Source organism: Rhinoderma darwinii, unplaced genomic scaffold (assembly GCF_050947455.1).
Source record: "Rhinoderma darwinii isolate aRhiDar2 unplaced genomic scaffold, aRhiDar2.hap1 Scaffold_607, whole genome shotgun sequence".
Taxonomy (NCBI): domain Eukaryota; kingdom Metazoa; phylum Chordata; class Amphibia; order Anura; family Rhinodermatidae; genus Rhinoderma; species Rhinoderma darwinii.
This window is the reverse complement of record NW_027464162.1, coordinates 1-14,011: the sequence shown is the minus strand read 5'-3', so window position 1 is coordinate 14,011 and position 14,011 is coordinate 1. Positions and strand designations below refer to the sequence as shown.

The following is a 14,011-nucleotide window of genomic DNA, read 5'->3' as shown; positions in this document are numbered from 1 at the left end:
TTGGATTTGTTACTATGTTACCTAGAAGAATAACAAACTGTGCAAGGATGGAGGTTGTAGGAGCAAGGAGAAGTTGTCTGTAAAGTTGGTGGATGCCTATTTTCCATTTTGCAGTCCCTTGTCTCCCTCTTGTGGCCTCCTGGAGGCAACTAGCTGTGCAAAAAAAAGACAGCCTGGCGGCCGGCTGTTGCAGTGTTGCCCTCTCAGGCAACACTGAGTGACTGACTGAGCCTCACCGTCTTATATAAAGTTCAGACGGAACTTTGCACGTGTCATAGTGGAGCCCTCAGGATTCCAGAGCCAGCTTTCTGACATCATAATGGGGCCTCAGAGATAAAAGCCTGGGCCCAGGCAGTGTTGGTCAGTGCTGCTCAGCAGGCAGCACTGGACTGGACTGGATTACAGCTGATACAAGGTGTGAAGGAACAAGGGGTGGCTGTGGGCATGCACTTGCTGCCGCTGCCAGTGTTTATCTGCATGGCAGCAGGGCATTTGGGCGTTGCCAGGAAGGCGTTTTTATGTAGATTCCTCCTCTTTCAGCACTGCATTGTGGTGCAAGCAAAAGAAGCAAATCCTGTCTGGCTTCCTCTCCGGCCTTTATTCACCTCCCGTGTAGCTGTGAGTGTGTGAGCCTGCAGGGCCCCATGGAATTGCCTAGAAGTAGGCTGAATCGCTGCAAGGGCTGAACAGCAGTATCGGGCAGGCTCGGGCAACGCGCGGCCCGTTCGGGTTATCGCTTCTCGGCCTTTTGGCTAAGATCAAGTGTAGTATCTGTTCTTATCAGTTTAATATCTGATACGTCCCCTATCTGGGGACCATATATTAAATGGATTTTTAGAACAGGGAGATGGAAATAGAGCTTGCTCTGTCCACTCCACGCATTGACCTGGTATTGCAGTATTTCCAGGACCGGTGCACCCTTTCCTTATGTGTTGACTAATAGCAGATTCCAAAAGTGTTTTTTGTCTTTGCTATTGTTTCTGTCTTTCTGAAGGGATCTCCCCTTTTAATCCCATTATTTCAACACCTGTTGGACAATGCATGAGTGATAATGAGCTCATTGATTAAATGCAATTAATGAATAGATTGCCACCTCTTGTTGTGTGTCGTCTGTGTTTCTGTGTTTCCGGCATTTCACATTGGAACACCTCATTCACCTTCCTTGTCTTCTCTCCGCCCTCCCTTTTAGGTAAGTTAAAGAGCTGCACCTGAGCCAGCCACTGATTGATTGATTGATTGATTGATTGATTGATTGATTGCAGCACAACAGTCAAATAGTGGAGTGGAGTAGGGGAACAGCAAACAGCCAATAAAGCAGCCCGCCCGCTCGCCTGCCCGCCACAATGGACCTACCTGTGTACACTAGATGGATGTGATGGAATGTACTGTCGTCCCTACATTTCAAGAAGAAGTAAGAATTGCAGTTGCAACAAAGCCTTGCTTGCCTACAAAGAGAGCAGCAATTTGGATTTGTTACTATGTTACCTAGAAGAATAACAAACTGTGCAAGGATGGAGGTTGTAGGAGCAAGGAGAAGTTGTCTGTAAAGTTGGTGGATGCCTATTTTCCATTTTGCAGTCCCTTGTCTCCCTCTTGTGGCCTCCTGGAGGCAACTAGCTGTGCAAAAAAAAGACAGCCTGGCGGCCGGCTGTTGCAGTGTTGCCCTCTCAGGCAACACTGAGTGACTGACTGAGCCTCACCGTCTTATATAAAGTTCAGACGGAACTTTGCACGTGTCATAGTGGAGCCCTCAGGATTCCAGAGCCAGCTTTCTGACATCATAATGGGGCCTCAGAGATAAAAGCCTGGGCCCAGGCAGTGTTGGTCAGTGCTGCTCAGCAGGCAGCACTGGACTGGACTGGATTACAGCTGATACAAGGTGTGAAGGAACAAGGGGTGGCTGTGGGCATGCACTTGCTGCCGCTGCCAGTGTTTATCTGCATGGCAGCAGGGCATTTGGGCGTTGCCAGGAAGGCGTTTTTATGTAGATTCCTCCTCTTTCAGCACTGCATTGTGGTGCAAGCAAAAGAAGCAAATCCTGTCTGGCTTCCTCTCCGGCCTTTATTCACCTCCCGTGTAGCTGTGAGTGTGTGAGCCTGCAGGGCCCCATGGAATTGCCTAGAAGTAGGCTGAATCGCTGCAAGGGCTGAACAGCAGTATCGGGCAGGCTCGGGCAACGCGCGGCCCGTTCGGGTTATCGCTTCTCGGCCTTTTGGCTAAGATCAAGTGTAGTATCTGTTCTTATCAGTTTAATATCTGATACGTCCCCTATCTGGGGACCATATATTAAATGGATTTTTAGAACAGGGAGATGGAAATAGAGCTTGCTCTGTCCACTCCACGCATTGACCTGGTATTGCAGTATTTCCAGGACCGGTGCACCCTTTCCTTATGTGTTGACTAAAAGCAGATTCCAAAAGTGTTTTTTGTCTTTGCTACTGTTTCTGTCTTTCTGAAGGGATCTCCCCTTTTAATCCCATTATTTCAACACCTGTTGGACAATGCATGAGTGATAATGAGCTCATTGATTAAATGCAATTAATGAATAGATTGCCACCTCTTGTTGTGTGTCGTCTGTGTTTCTGTGTTTCCGGCATTTCACATTGGAACACCTCATTCACCTTCCTTGTCTTCTCTCCGCCCTCCCTTTTAGGTAAGTTAAAGAGCTGCACCTGAGCCAGCCACTGATTGATTGATTGATTGATTGATTGATTGATTGATTGATTGATTGATTGATTGATGCAGCACAACAGTCAAATAGTGGAGTGGAGTAGGGGAACAGCAAACAGCCAATAAAGCAGCCCGCCCGCTCGCCTGCCCGCCACAATGGACCTACCTGTGTACACTAGATGGATGTGATGGAATGTACTGTCGTCCCTACATTTCAAGAAGAAGTAAGAATTGCAGTTGCAACAAAGCCTTGCTTGCCTACAAAGAGAGCAGCAATTTGGATTTGTTACTATGTTACCTAGAAGAATAACAAACTGTGCAAGGATGGAGGTTGTAGGAGCAAGGAGAAGTTGTCTGTAAAGTTGGTGGATGCCTATTTTCCATTTTGCAGTCCCTTGTCTCCCTCTTGTGGCCTCCTGGAGGCAACTAGCTGTGCAAAAAAAAGACAGCCTGGCGGCCGGCTGTTGCAGTGTTGCCCTCTCAGGCAACACTGAGTGACTGACTGAGCCTCACCGTCTTATATAAAGTTCAGACGGAACTTTGCACGTGTCATAGTGGAGCCCTCAGGATTCCAGAGCCAGCTTTCTGACATCATAATGGGGCCTCAGAGATAAAAGCCTGGGCCCAGGCAGTGTTGGTCAGTGCTGCTCAGCAGGCAGCACTGGACTGGACTGGATTACAGCTGATACAAGGTGTGAAGGAACAAGGGGTGGCTGTGGGCATGCACTTGCTGCCGCTGCCAGTGTTTATCTGCATGGCAGCAGGGCATTTGGGCGTTGCCAGGAAGGCGTTTTTATGTAGATTCCTCCTCTTTCAGCACTGCATTGTGGTGCAAGCAAAAGAAGCAAATCCTGTCTGGCTTCCTCTCCGGCCTTTATTCACCTCCCGTGTAGCTGTGAGTGTGTGAGCCTGCAGGGCCCCATGGAATTGCCTAGAAGTAGGCTGAATCGCTGCAAGGGCTGAACAGCAGTATCGGGCAGGCTCGGGCAACGCGCGGCCCGTTCGGGTTATCGCTTCTCGGCCTTTTGGCTAAGATCAAGTGTAGTATCTGTTCTTATCAGTTTAATATCTGATACGTCCCCTATCTGGGGACCATATATTAAATGGATTTTTAGAACAGGGAGATGGAAATAGAGCTTGCTCTGTCCACTCCACGCATTGACCTGGTATTGCAGTATTTCCAGGACCGGTGCACCCTTTCCTTATGTGTTGACTAAAAGCAGATTCCAAAAGTGTTTTTTGTCTTTGCTATTGTTTCTGTCTTTCTGAAGGGATCTCCCCTTTTAATCCCATTATTTCAACACCTGTTGGACAATGCATGAGTGATAATGAGCTCATTGATTAAATGCAATTAATGAATAGATTGCCACCTCTTGTTGTGTGTCGTCTGTGTTTCTGTGTTTCCGGCATTTCACATTGGAACACCTCATTCACCTTCCTTGTCTTCTCTCCGCCCTCCCTTTTAGGTAAGTTAAAGAGCTGCACCTGAGCCAGCCACTGATTGATTGATTGATTGATTGATTGATTGATTGATTGATTGATTGATTGATTGATGCAGCACAACAGTCAAATAGTGGAGTGGAGTAGGGGAACAGCAAACAGCCAATAAAGCAGCCCGCCCGCTCGCCTGCCCGCCACAATGGACCTACCTGTGTACACTAGATGGATGTGATGGAATGTACTGTCGTCCCTACATTTCAAGAAGAAGTAAGAATTGCAGTTGCAACAAAGCCTTGCTTGCCTACAAAGAGAGCAGCAATTTGGATTTGTTACTATGTTACCTAGAAGAATAACAAACTGTGCAAGGATGGAGGTTGTAGGAGCAAGGAGAAGTTGTCTGTAAAGTTGGTGGATGCCTATTTTCCATTTTGCAGTCCCTTGTCTCCCTCTTGTGGCCTCCTGGAGGCAACTAGCTGTGCAAAAAAAAGACAGCCTGGCGGCCGGCTGTTGCAGTGTTGCCCTCTCAGGCAACACTGAGTGACTGACTGAGCCTCACCGTCTTATATAAAGTTCAGACGGAACTTTGCACGTGTCATAGTGGAGCCCTCAGGATTCCAGAGCCAGCTTTCTGACATCATAATGGGGCCTCAGAGATAAAAGCCTGGGCCCAGGCAGTGTTGGTCAGTGCTGCTCAGCAGGCAGCACTGGACTGGACTGGATTACAGCTGATACAAGGTGTGAAGGAACAAGGGGTGGCTGTGGGCATGCACTTGCTGCCGCTGCCAGTGTTTATCTGCATGGCAGCAGGGCATTTGGGCGTTGCCAGGAAGGCGTTTTTATGTAGATTCCTCCTCTTTCAGCACTGCATTGTGGTGCAAGCAAAAGAAGCAAATCCTGTCTGGCTTCCTCTCCGGCCTTTATTCACCTCCCGTGTAGCTGTGAGTGTGTGAGCCTGCAGGGCCCCATGGAATTGCCTAGAAGTAGGCTGAATCGCTGCAAGGGCTGAACAGCAGTATCGGGCAGGCTCGGGCAACGCGCGGCCCGTTCGGGTTATCGCTTCTCGGCCTTTTGGCTAAGATCAAGTGTAGTATCTGTTCTTATCAGTTTAATATCTGATACGTCCCCTATCTGGGGACCATATATTAAATGGATTTTTAGAACAGGGAGATGGAAATAGAGCTTGCTCTGTCCACTCCACGCATTGACCTGGTATTGCAGTATTTCCAGGACCGGTGCACCCTTTCCTTATGTGTTGACTAAAAGCAGATTCCAAAAGTGTTTTTTGTCTTTGCTATTGTTTCTGTCTTTCTGAAGGGATCTCCCCTTTTAATCCCATTATTTCAACACCTGTTGGACAATGCATGAGTGATAATGAGCTCATTGATTAAATGCAATTAATGAATAGATTGCCACCTCTTGTTGTGTGTCGTCTGTGTTTCTGTGTTTCCGGCATTTCACATTGGAACACCTCATTCACCTTCCTTGTCTTCTCTCCGCCCTCCCTTTTAGGTAAGTTAAAGAGCTGCACCTGAGCCAGCCACTGATTGATTGATTGATTGATTGATTGATTGATTGATTGATTGATTGATTGATTGATTGATGCAGCACAACAGTCAAATAGTGGAGTGGAGTAGGGGAACAGCAAACAGCCAATAAAGCAGCCCGCCCGCTCGCCTGCCCGCCACAATGGACCTACCTGTGTACACTAGATGGATGTGATGGAATGTACTGTCGTCCCTACATTTCAAGAAGAAGTAAGAATTGCAGTTGCAACAAAGCCTTGCTTGCCTACAAAGAGAGCAGCAATTTGGATTTGTTACTATGTTACCTAGAAGAATAACAAACTGTGCAAGGATGGAGGTTGTAGGAGCAAGGAGAAGTTGTCTGTAAAGTTGGTGGATGCCTATTTTCCATTTTGCAGTCCCTTGTCTCCCTCTTGTGGCCTCCTGGAGGCAACTAGCTGTGCAAAAAAAAGACAGCCTGGCGGCCGGCTGTTGCAGTGTTGCCCTCTCAGGCAACACTGAGTGACTGACTGAGCCTCACCGTCTTATATAAAGTTCAGACGGAACTTTGCACGTGTCATAGTGGAGCCCTCAGGATTCCAGAGCCAGCTTTCTGACATCATAATGGGGCCTCAGAGATAAAAGCCTGGGCCCAGGTAGTGTTGGTCAGTGCTGCTCAGCAGGCAGCACTGGACTGGACTGGATTACAGCTGATACAAGGTGTGAAGGAACAAGGGGTGGCTGTGGGCATGCACTTGCTGCCGCTGCCAGTGTTTATCTGCATGGCAGCAGGGCATTTGGGCGTTGCCAGGAAGGCGTTTTTATGTAGATTCCTCCTCTTTCAGCACTGCATTGTGGTGCAAGCAAAAGAAGCAAATCCTGTCTGGCTTCCTCTCCGGCCTTTATTCACCTCCCGTGTAGCTGTGAGTGTGTGAGCCTGCAGGGCCCCATGGAATTGCCTAGAAGTAGGCTGAATCGCTGCAAGGGCTGAACAGCAGTATCGGGCAGGCTCGGGCAACGCGCGGCCCGTTCGGGTTATCGCTTCTCGGCCTTTTGGCTAAGATCAAGTGTAGTATCTGTTCTTATCAGTTTAATATCTGATACGTCCCCTATCTGGGGACCATATATTAAATGGATTTTTAGAACAGGGAGATGGAAATAGAGCTTGCTCTGTCCACTCCACGCATTGACCTGGTATTGCAGTATTTCCAGGACCGGTGCACCCTTTCCTTATGTGTTGACTAAAAGCAGATTCCAAAAGTGTTTTTTGTCTTTGCTATTGTTTCTGTCTTTCTGAAGGGATCTCCCCTTTTAATCCCATTATTTCAACACCTGTTGGACAATGCATGAGTGATAATGAGCTCATTGATTAAATGCAATTAATGAATAGATTGCCACCTCTTGTTGTGTGTCGTCTGTGTTTCTGTGTTTCCGGCATTTCACATTGGAACACCTCATTCACCTTCCTTGTCTTCTCTCCGCCCTCCCTTTTAGGTAAGTTAAAGAGCTGCACCTGAGCCAGCCACTGATTGATTGATTGATTGATTGATTGATTGATCGATTGATTGATTGATTGATTGATTGATTGATGCAGCACAACAGTCAAATAGTGGAGTGGAGTAGGGGAACAGCAAACAGCCAATAAAGCAGCCCGCCCGCTCGCCTGCCCGCCACAATGGACCTACCTGTGTACACTAGATGGATGTGATGGAATGTACTGTCGTCCCTACATTTCAAGAAGAAGTAAGAATTGCAGTTGCAACAAAGCCTTGCTTGCCTACAAAGAGAGCAGCAATTTGGATTTGTTACTATGTTACCTAGAAGAATAACAAACTGTGCAAGGATGGAGGTTGTAGGAGCAAGGAGAAGTTGTCTGTAAAGTTGGTGGATGCCTATTTTCCATTTTGCAGTCCCTTGTCTCCCTCTTGTGGCCTCCTGGAGGCAACTAGCTGTGCAAAAAAAAGACAGCCTGGCGGCCGGCTGTTGCAGTGTTGCCCTCTCAGGCAACACTGAGTGACTGACTGAGCCTCACCGTCTTATATAAAGTTCAGACGGAACTTTGCACGTGTCATAGTGGAGCCCTCAGGATTCCAGAGCCAGCTTTCTGACATCATAATGGGGCCTCAGAGATAAAAGCCTGGGCCCAGGCAGTGTTGGTCAGTGCTGCTCAGCAGGCAGCACTGGACTGGACTGGATTACAGCTGATACAAGGTGTGAAGGAACAAGGGGTGGCTGTGGGCATGCACTTGCTGCCGCTGCCAGTGTTTATCTGCATGGCAGCAGGGCATTTGGGCGTTGCCAGGAAGGCGTTTTTATGTAGATTCCTCCTCTTTCAGCACTGCATTGTGGTGCAAGCAAAAGAAGCAAATCCTGTCTGGCTTCCTCTCCGGCCTTTATTCACCTCCCGTGTAGCTGTGAGTGTGTGAGCCTGCAGGGCCCCATGGAATTGCCTAGAAGTAGGCTGAATCGCTGCAAGGGCTGAACAGCAGTATCGGGCAGGCTCGGGCAACGCGCGGCCCGTTCGGGTTATCGCTTCTCGGCCTTTTGGCTAAGATCAAGTGTAGTATCTGTTCTTATCAGTTTAATATCTGATACGTCCCCTATCTGGGGACCATATATTAAATGGATTTTTAGAACAGGGAGATGGAAATAGAGCTTGCTCTGTCCACTCCACGCATTGACCTGGTATTGCAGTATTTCCAGGACCGGTGCACCCTTTCCTTATGTGTTGACTAAAAGCAGATTCCAAAAGTGTTTTTTGTCTTTGCTATTGTTTCTGTCTTTCTGAAGGGATCTCCCCTTTTAATCCCATTATTTCAACACCTGTTGGACAATGCATGAGTGATAATGAGCTCATTGATTAAATGCAATTAATGAATAGATTGCCACCTCTTGTTGTGTGTCGTCTGTGTTTCTGTGTTTCCGGCATTTCACATTGGAACACCTCATTCACCTTCCTTGTCTTCTCTCCGCCCTCCCTTTTAGGTAAGTTAAAGAGCTGCACCTGAGCCAGCCACTGATTGATTGATTGATTGATTGATTGATTGATTGATTGATTGATTGATTGATTGATTGATTGATGCAGCACAACAGTCAAATAGTGGAGTGGAGTAGGGGAACAGCAAACAGCCAATAAAGCAGCCCGCCCGCTCGCCTGCCCGCCACAATGGACCTACCTGTGTACACTAGATGGATGTGATGGAATGTACTGTCGTCCCTACATTTCAAGAAGAAGTAAGAATTGCAGTTGCAACAAAGCCTTGCTTGCCTACAAAGAGAGCAGCAATTTGGATTTGTTACTATGTTACCTAGAAGAATAACAAACTGTGCAAGGATGGAGGTTGTAGGAGCAAGGAGAAGTTGTCTGTAAAGTTGGTGGATGCCTATTTTCCATTTTGCAGTCCCTTGTCTCCCTCTTGTGGCCTCCTGGAGGCAACTAGCTGTGCAAAAAAAAGACAGCCTGGCGGCCGGCTGTTGCAGTGTTGCCCTCTCAGGCAACACTGAGTGACTGACTGAGCCTCACCGTCTTATATAAAGTTCAGACGGAACTTTGCACGTGTCATAGTGGAGCCCTCAGGATTCCAGAGCCAGCTTTCTGACATCATAATGGGGCCTCAGAGATAAAAGCCTGGGCCCAGGCAGTGTTGGTCAGTGCTGCTCAGCAGGCAGCACTGGACTGGACTGGATTACAGCTGATACAAGGTGTGAAGGAACAAGGGGTGGCTGTGGGCATGCACTTGCTGCCGCTGCCAGTGTTTATCTGCATGGCAGCAGGGCATTTGGGCGTTGCCAGGAAGGCGTTTTTATGTAGATTCCTCCTCTTTCAGCACTGCATTGTGGTGCAAGCAAAAGAAGCAAATCCTGTCTGGCTTCCTCTCCGGCCTTTATTCACCTCCCGTGTAGCTGTGAGTGTGTGAGCCTGCAGGGCCCCATGGAATTGCCTAGAAGTAGGCTGAATCGCTGCAAGGGCTGAACAGCAGTATCGGGCAGGCTCGGGCAACGCGCGGCCCGTTCGGGTTATCGCTTCTCGGCCTTTTGGCTAAGATCAAGTGTAGTATCTGTTCTTATCAGTTTAATATCTGATACGTCCCCTATCTGGGGACCATATATTAAATGGATTTTTAGAACAGGGAGATGGAAATAGAGCTTGCTCTGTCCACTCCACGCATTGACCTGGTATTGCAGTATTTCCAGGACCGGTGCACCCTTTCCTTATGTGTTGACTAAAAGCAGATTCCAAAAGTGTTTTTTGTCTTTGCTATTGTTTCTGTCTTTCTGAAGGGATCTCCCCTTTTAATCCCATTATTTCAACACCTGTTGGACAATGCATGAGTGATAATGAGCTCATTGATTAAATGCAATTAATGAATAGATTGCCACCTCTTGTTGTGTGTCGTCTGTGTTTCTGTGTTTCCGGCATTTCACATTGGAACACCTCATTCACCTTCCTTGTCTTCTCTCCGCCCTCCCTTTTAGGTAAGTTAAAGAGCTGCACCTGAGCCAGCCACTGATTGATTGATTGATTGATTGATTGATTGATTGATTGATTGATTGATTGATTGATTGATGCAGCACAACAGTCAAATAGTGGAGTGGAGTAGGGGAACAGCAAACAGCCAATAAAGCAGCCCGCCCGCTCGCCTGCCCGCCACAATGGACCTACCTGTGTACACTAGATGGATGTGATGGAATGTACTGTCGTCCCTACATTTCAAGAAGAAGTAAGAATTGCAGTTGCAACAAAGCCTTGCTTGCCTACAAAGAGAGCAGCAATTTGGATTTGTTACTATGTTACCTAGAAGAATAACAAACTGTGCAAGGATGGAGGTTGTAGGAGCAAGGAGAAGTTGTCTGTAAAGTTGGTGGATGCCTATTTTCCATTTTGCAGTCCCTTGTCTCCCTCTTGTGGCCTCCTGGAGGCAACTAGCTGTGCAAAAAAAAGACAGCCTGGCGGCCGGCTGTTGCAGTGTTGCCCTCTCAGGCAACACTGAGTGACTGACTGAGCCTCACCGTCTTATATAAAGTTCAGACGGAACTTTGCACGTGTCATAGTGGAGCCCTCAGGATTCCAGAGCCAGCTTTCTGACATCATAATGGGGCCTCAGAGATAAAAGCCTGGGCCCAGGCAGTGTTGGTCAGTGCTGCTCAGCAGGCAGCACTGGACTGGACTGGATTACAGCTGATACAAGGTGTGAAGGAACAAGGGGTGGCTGTGGGCATGCACTTGCTGCCGCTGCCAGTGTTTATCTGCATGGCAGCAGGGCATTTGGGCGTTGCCAGGAAGGCGTTTTTATGTAGATTCCTCCTCTTTCAGCACTGCATTGTGGTGCAAGCAAAAGAAGCAAATCCTGTCTGGCTTCCTCTCCGGCCTTTATTCACCTCCCGTGTAGCTGTGAGTGTGTGAGCCTGCAGGGCCCCATGGAATTGCCTAGAAGTAGGCTGAATCGCTGCAAGGGCTGAACAGCAGTATCGGGCAGGCTCGGGCAACGCGCGGCCCGTTCGGGTTATCGCTTCTCGGCCTTTTGGCTAAGATCAAGTGTAGTATCTGTTCTTATCAGTTTAATATCTGATACGTCCCCTATCTGGGGACCATATATTAAATGTATTTTTAGAACAGGGAGATGGAAATAGAGCTTGCTCTGTCCACTCCACGCATTGACCTGGTATTGCAGTATTTCCAGGACCGGTGCACCCTTTCCTTATGTGTTGACTAAAAGCAGATTCCAAAAGTGTTTTTTGTCTTTGCTATTGTTTCTGTCTTTCTGAAGGGATCTCCCCTTTTAATCCCATTATTTCAACACCTGTTGGACAATGCATGAGTGATAATGAGCTCATTGATTAAATGCAATTAATGAATAGATTGCCACCTCTTGTTGTGTGTCGTCTGTGTTTCTGTGTTTCCGGCATTTCACATTGGAACACCTCATTCACCTTCCTTGTCTTCTCTCCGCCCTCCCTTTTAGGTAAGTTAAAGAGCTGCACCTGAGCCAGCCACTGATTGATTGATTGATTGATTGATTGATTGATTGATTGATTGATTGATTGATTGATTGATGCAGCACAACAGTCAAATAGTGGAGTGGAGTAGGGGAACAGCAAACAGCCAATAAAGCAGCCCGCCCGCTCGCCTGCCCGCCACAATGGACCTACCTGTGTACACTAGATGGATGTGATGGAATGTACTGTCGTCCCTACATTTCAAGAAGAAGTAAGAATTGCAGTTGCAACAAAGCCTTGCTTGCCTACAAAGAGAGCAGCAATTTGGATTTGTTACTATGTTACCTAGAAGAATAACAAACTGTGCAAGGATGGAGGTTGTAGGAGCAAGGAGAAGTTGTCTGTAAAGTTGGTGGATGCCTATTTTCCATTTTGCAGTCCCTTGTCTCCCTCTTGTGGCCTCCTGGAGGCAACTAGCTGTGCAAAAAAAAGACAGCCTGGCGGCCGGCTGTTGCAGTGTTGCCCTCTCAGGCAACACTGAGTGACTGACTGAGCCTCACCGTCTTATATAAAGTTCAGACGGAACTTTGCACGTGTCATAGTGGAGCCCTCAGGATTCCAGAGCCAGCTTTCTGACATCATAATGGGGCCTCAGAGATAAAAGCCTGGGCCCAGGCAGTGTTGGTCAGTGCTGCTCAGCAGGCAGCACTGGACTGGACTGGATTACAGCTGATACAAGGTGTGAAGGAACAAGGGGTGGCTGTGGGCATGCACTTGCTGCCGCTGCCAGTGTTTATCTGCATGGCAGCAGGGCATTTGGGCGTTGCCAGGAAGGCGTTTTTATGTAGATTCCTCCTCTTTCAGCACTGCATTGTGGTGCAAGCAAAAGAAGCAAATCCTGTCTGGCTTCCTCTCCGGCCTTTATTCACCTCCCGTGTAGCTGTGAGTGTGTGAGCCTGCAGGGCCCCATGGAATTGCCTAGAAGTAGGCTGAATCGCTGCAAGGGCTGAACAGCAGTATCGGGCAGGCTCGGGCAACGCGCGGCCCGTTCGGGTTATCGCTTCTCGGCCTTTTGGCTAAGATCAAGTGTAGTATCTGTTCTTATCAGTTTAATATCTGATACGTCCCCTATCTGGGGACCATATATTAAATGGATTTTTAGAACAGGGAGATGGAAATAGAGCTTGCTCTGTCCACTCCACGCATTGACCTGGTATTGCAGTATTTCCAGGACCGGTGCACCCTTTCCTTATGTGTTGACTAAAAGCAGATTCCAAAAGTGTTTTTTGTCTTTGCTATTGTTTCTGTCTTTCTGAAGGGATCTCCCCTTTTAATCCCATTATTTCAACACCTGTTGGACAATGCATGAGTGATAATGAGCTCATTGATTAAATGCAATTAATGAATAGATTGCCACCTCTTGTTGTGTGTCGTCTGTGTTTCTGTGTTTCCGGCATTTCACATTGGAACACCTCATTCACCTTCCTTGTCTTCTCTCCGCCCTCCCTTTTAGGTAAGTTAAAGAGCTGCACCTGAGCCAGCCACTGATTGATTGATTGATTGATTGATTGATTGATTGATTGATTGATTGATTGATTGATTGATTGATTGCAGCACAACAGTCAAATAGTGGAGTGGAGTAGGGGAACAGCAAACAGCCAATAAAGCAGCCCGCCCGCTCGCCTGCCCGCCACAATGGACCTACCTGTGTACACTAGATGGATGTGATGGAATGTACTGTCGTCCCTACATTTCAAGAAGAAGTAAGAATTGCAGTTGCAACAAAGCCTTGCTTGCCTACAAAGAGAGCAGCAATTTGGATTTGTTACTATGTTACCTAGAAGAATAACAAACTGTGCAAGGATGGAGGTTGTAGGAGCAAGGAGAAGTTGTCTGTAAAGTTGGTGGATGCCTATTTTCCATTTTGCAGTCCCTTGTCTCCCTCTTGTGGCCTCCTGGAGGCAACTAGCTGTGCAAAAAAAAGACAGCCTGGCGGCCGGCTGTTGCAGTGTTGCCCTCTCAGGCAACACTGAGTGACTGACTGAGCCTCACCGTCTTATATAAAGTTCAGACGGAACTTTGCACGTGTCATAGTGGAGCCCTCAGGATTCCAGAGCCAGCTTTCTGACATCATAATGGGGCCTCAGAGATAAAAGCCTGGGCCCAGGCAGTGTTGGTCAGTGCTGCTCAGCAGGCAGCACTGGACTGGACTGGATTACAGCTGATACAAGGTGTGAAGGAACAAGGGGTGGCTGTGGGCATGCACTTGCTGCCGCTGCCAGTGTTTATCTGCATGGCAGCAGGGCATTTGGGCGTTGCCAGGAAGGCGTTTTTATGTAGATTCCTCCTCTTTCAGCACTGCATTGTGGTGCAAGCAAAAGAAGCAAATCCTGTCTGGCTTCCTCTCCGGCCTTTATTCACCTCCCGTGTAGCTGTGAGTGTGTGAGCCTGCAGGTCCCCAT

The 14,011-nt window shown here is 47.9% G+C and overlaps 9 non-coding genes across 9 annotated transcripts; all 9 read left to right on the top strand.

Annotated features, from left to right (window-relative positions):
• The first annotated feature begins 732 nt into the window (after window positions 1-732).
• On the top strand, window positions 733-923 carry LOC142725494 (U2 spliceosomal RNA). Its single transcript, XR_012876567.1, has one exon. It is a non-coding gene; the product is annotated as a U2 spliceosomal RNA (small nuclear RNA).
• A 1,273-nt stretch (window positions 924-2,196) lies between these two features.
• LOC142725482 (U2 spliceosomal RNA) lies at window positions 2,197-2,387 on the top strand. The gene has a single exon (XR_012876555.1). It is a non-coding gene; the product is annotated as a U2 spliceosomal RNA (small nuclear RNA).
• Window positions 2,388-3,679: 1,292 nt separating this feature from the next.
• On the top strand, window positions 3,680-3,870 carry LOC142725470 (U2 spliceosomal RNA). The gene has a single exon (XR_012876544.1). It is a non-coding gene; the product is annotated as a U2 spliceosomal RNA (small nuclear RNA).
• Window positions 3,871-5,162: 1,292 nt separating this feature from the next.
• Window positions 5,163-5,353, top strand: LOC142725458 (U2 spliceosomal RNA). Its single transcript, XR_012876533.1, has one exon. It is a non-coding gene; the product is annotated as a U2 spliceosomal RNA (small nuclear RNA).
• Window positions 5,354-6,649: 1,296 nt separating this feature from the next.
• On the top strand, window positions 6,650-6,840 carry LOC142725548 (U2 spliceosomal RNA). Its single transcript, XR_012876615.1, has one exon. It is a non-coding gene; the product is annotated as a U2 spliceosomal RNA (small nuclear RNA).
• Window positions 6,841-8,140: 1,300 nt separating this feature from the next.
• Window positions 8,141-8,331, top strand: LOC142725535 (U2 spliceosomal RNA). The gene has a single exon (XR_012876604.1). It is a non-coding gene; the product is annotated as a U2 spliceosomal RNA (small nuclear RNA).
• Window positions 8,332-9,631: 1,300 nt separating this feature from the next.
• On the top strand, window positions 9,632-9,822 carry LOC142725523 (U2 spliceosomal RNA). Its single transcript, XR_012876593.1, has one exon. It is a non-coding gene; the product is annotated as a U2 spliceosomal RNA (small nuclear RNA).
• Window positions 9,823-11,118: 1,296 nt separating this feature from the next.
• Window positions 11,119-11,309, top strand: LOC142725451 (U2 spliceosomal RNA). The gene has a single exon (XR_012876527.1). It is a non-coding gene; the product is annotated as a U2 spliceosomal RNA (small nuclear RNA).
• A 1,296-nt stretch (window positions 11,310-12,605) lies between these two features.
• Window positions 12,606-12,796, top strand: LOC142725510 (U2 spliceosomal RNA). The gene has a single exon (XR_012876582.1). It is a non-coding gene; the product is annotated as a U2 spliceosomal RNA (small nuclear RNA).
• The last annotated feature ends 1,215 nt before the right edge of the window (window positions 12,797-14,011 follow it).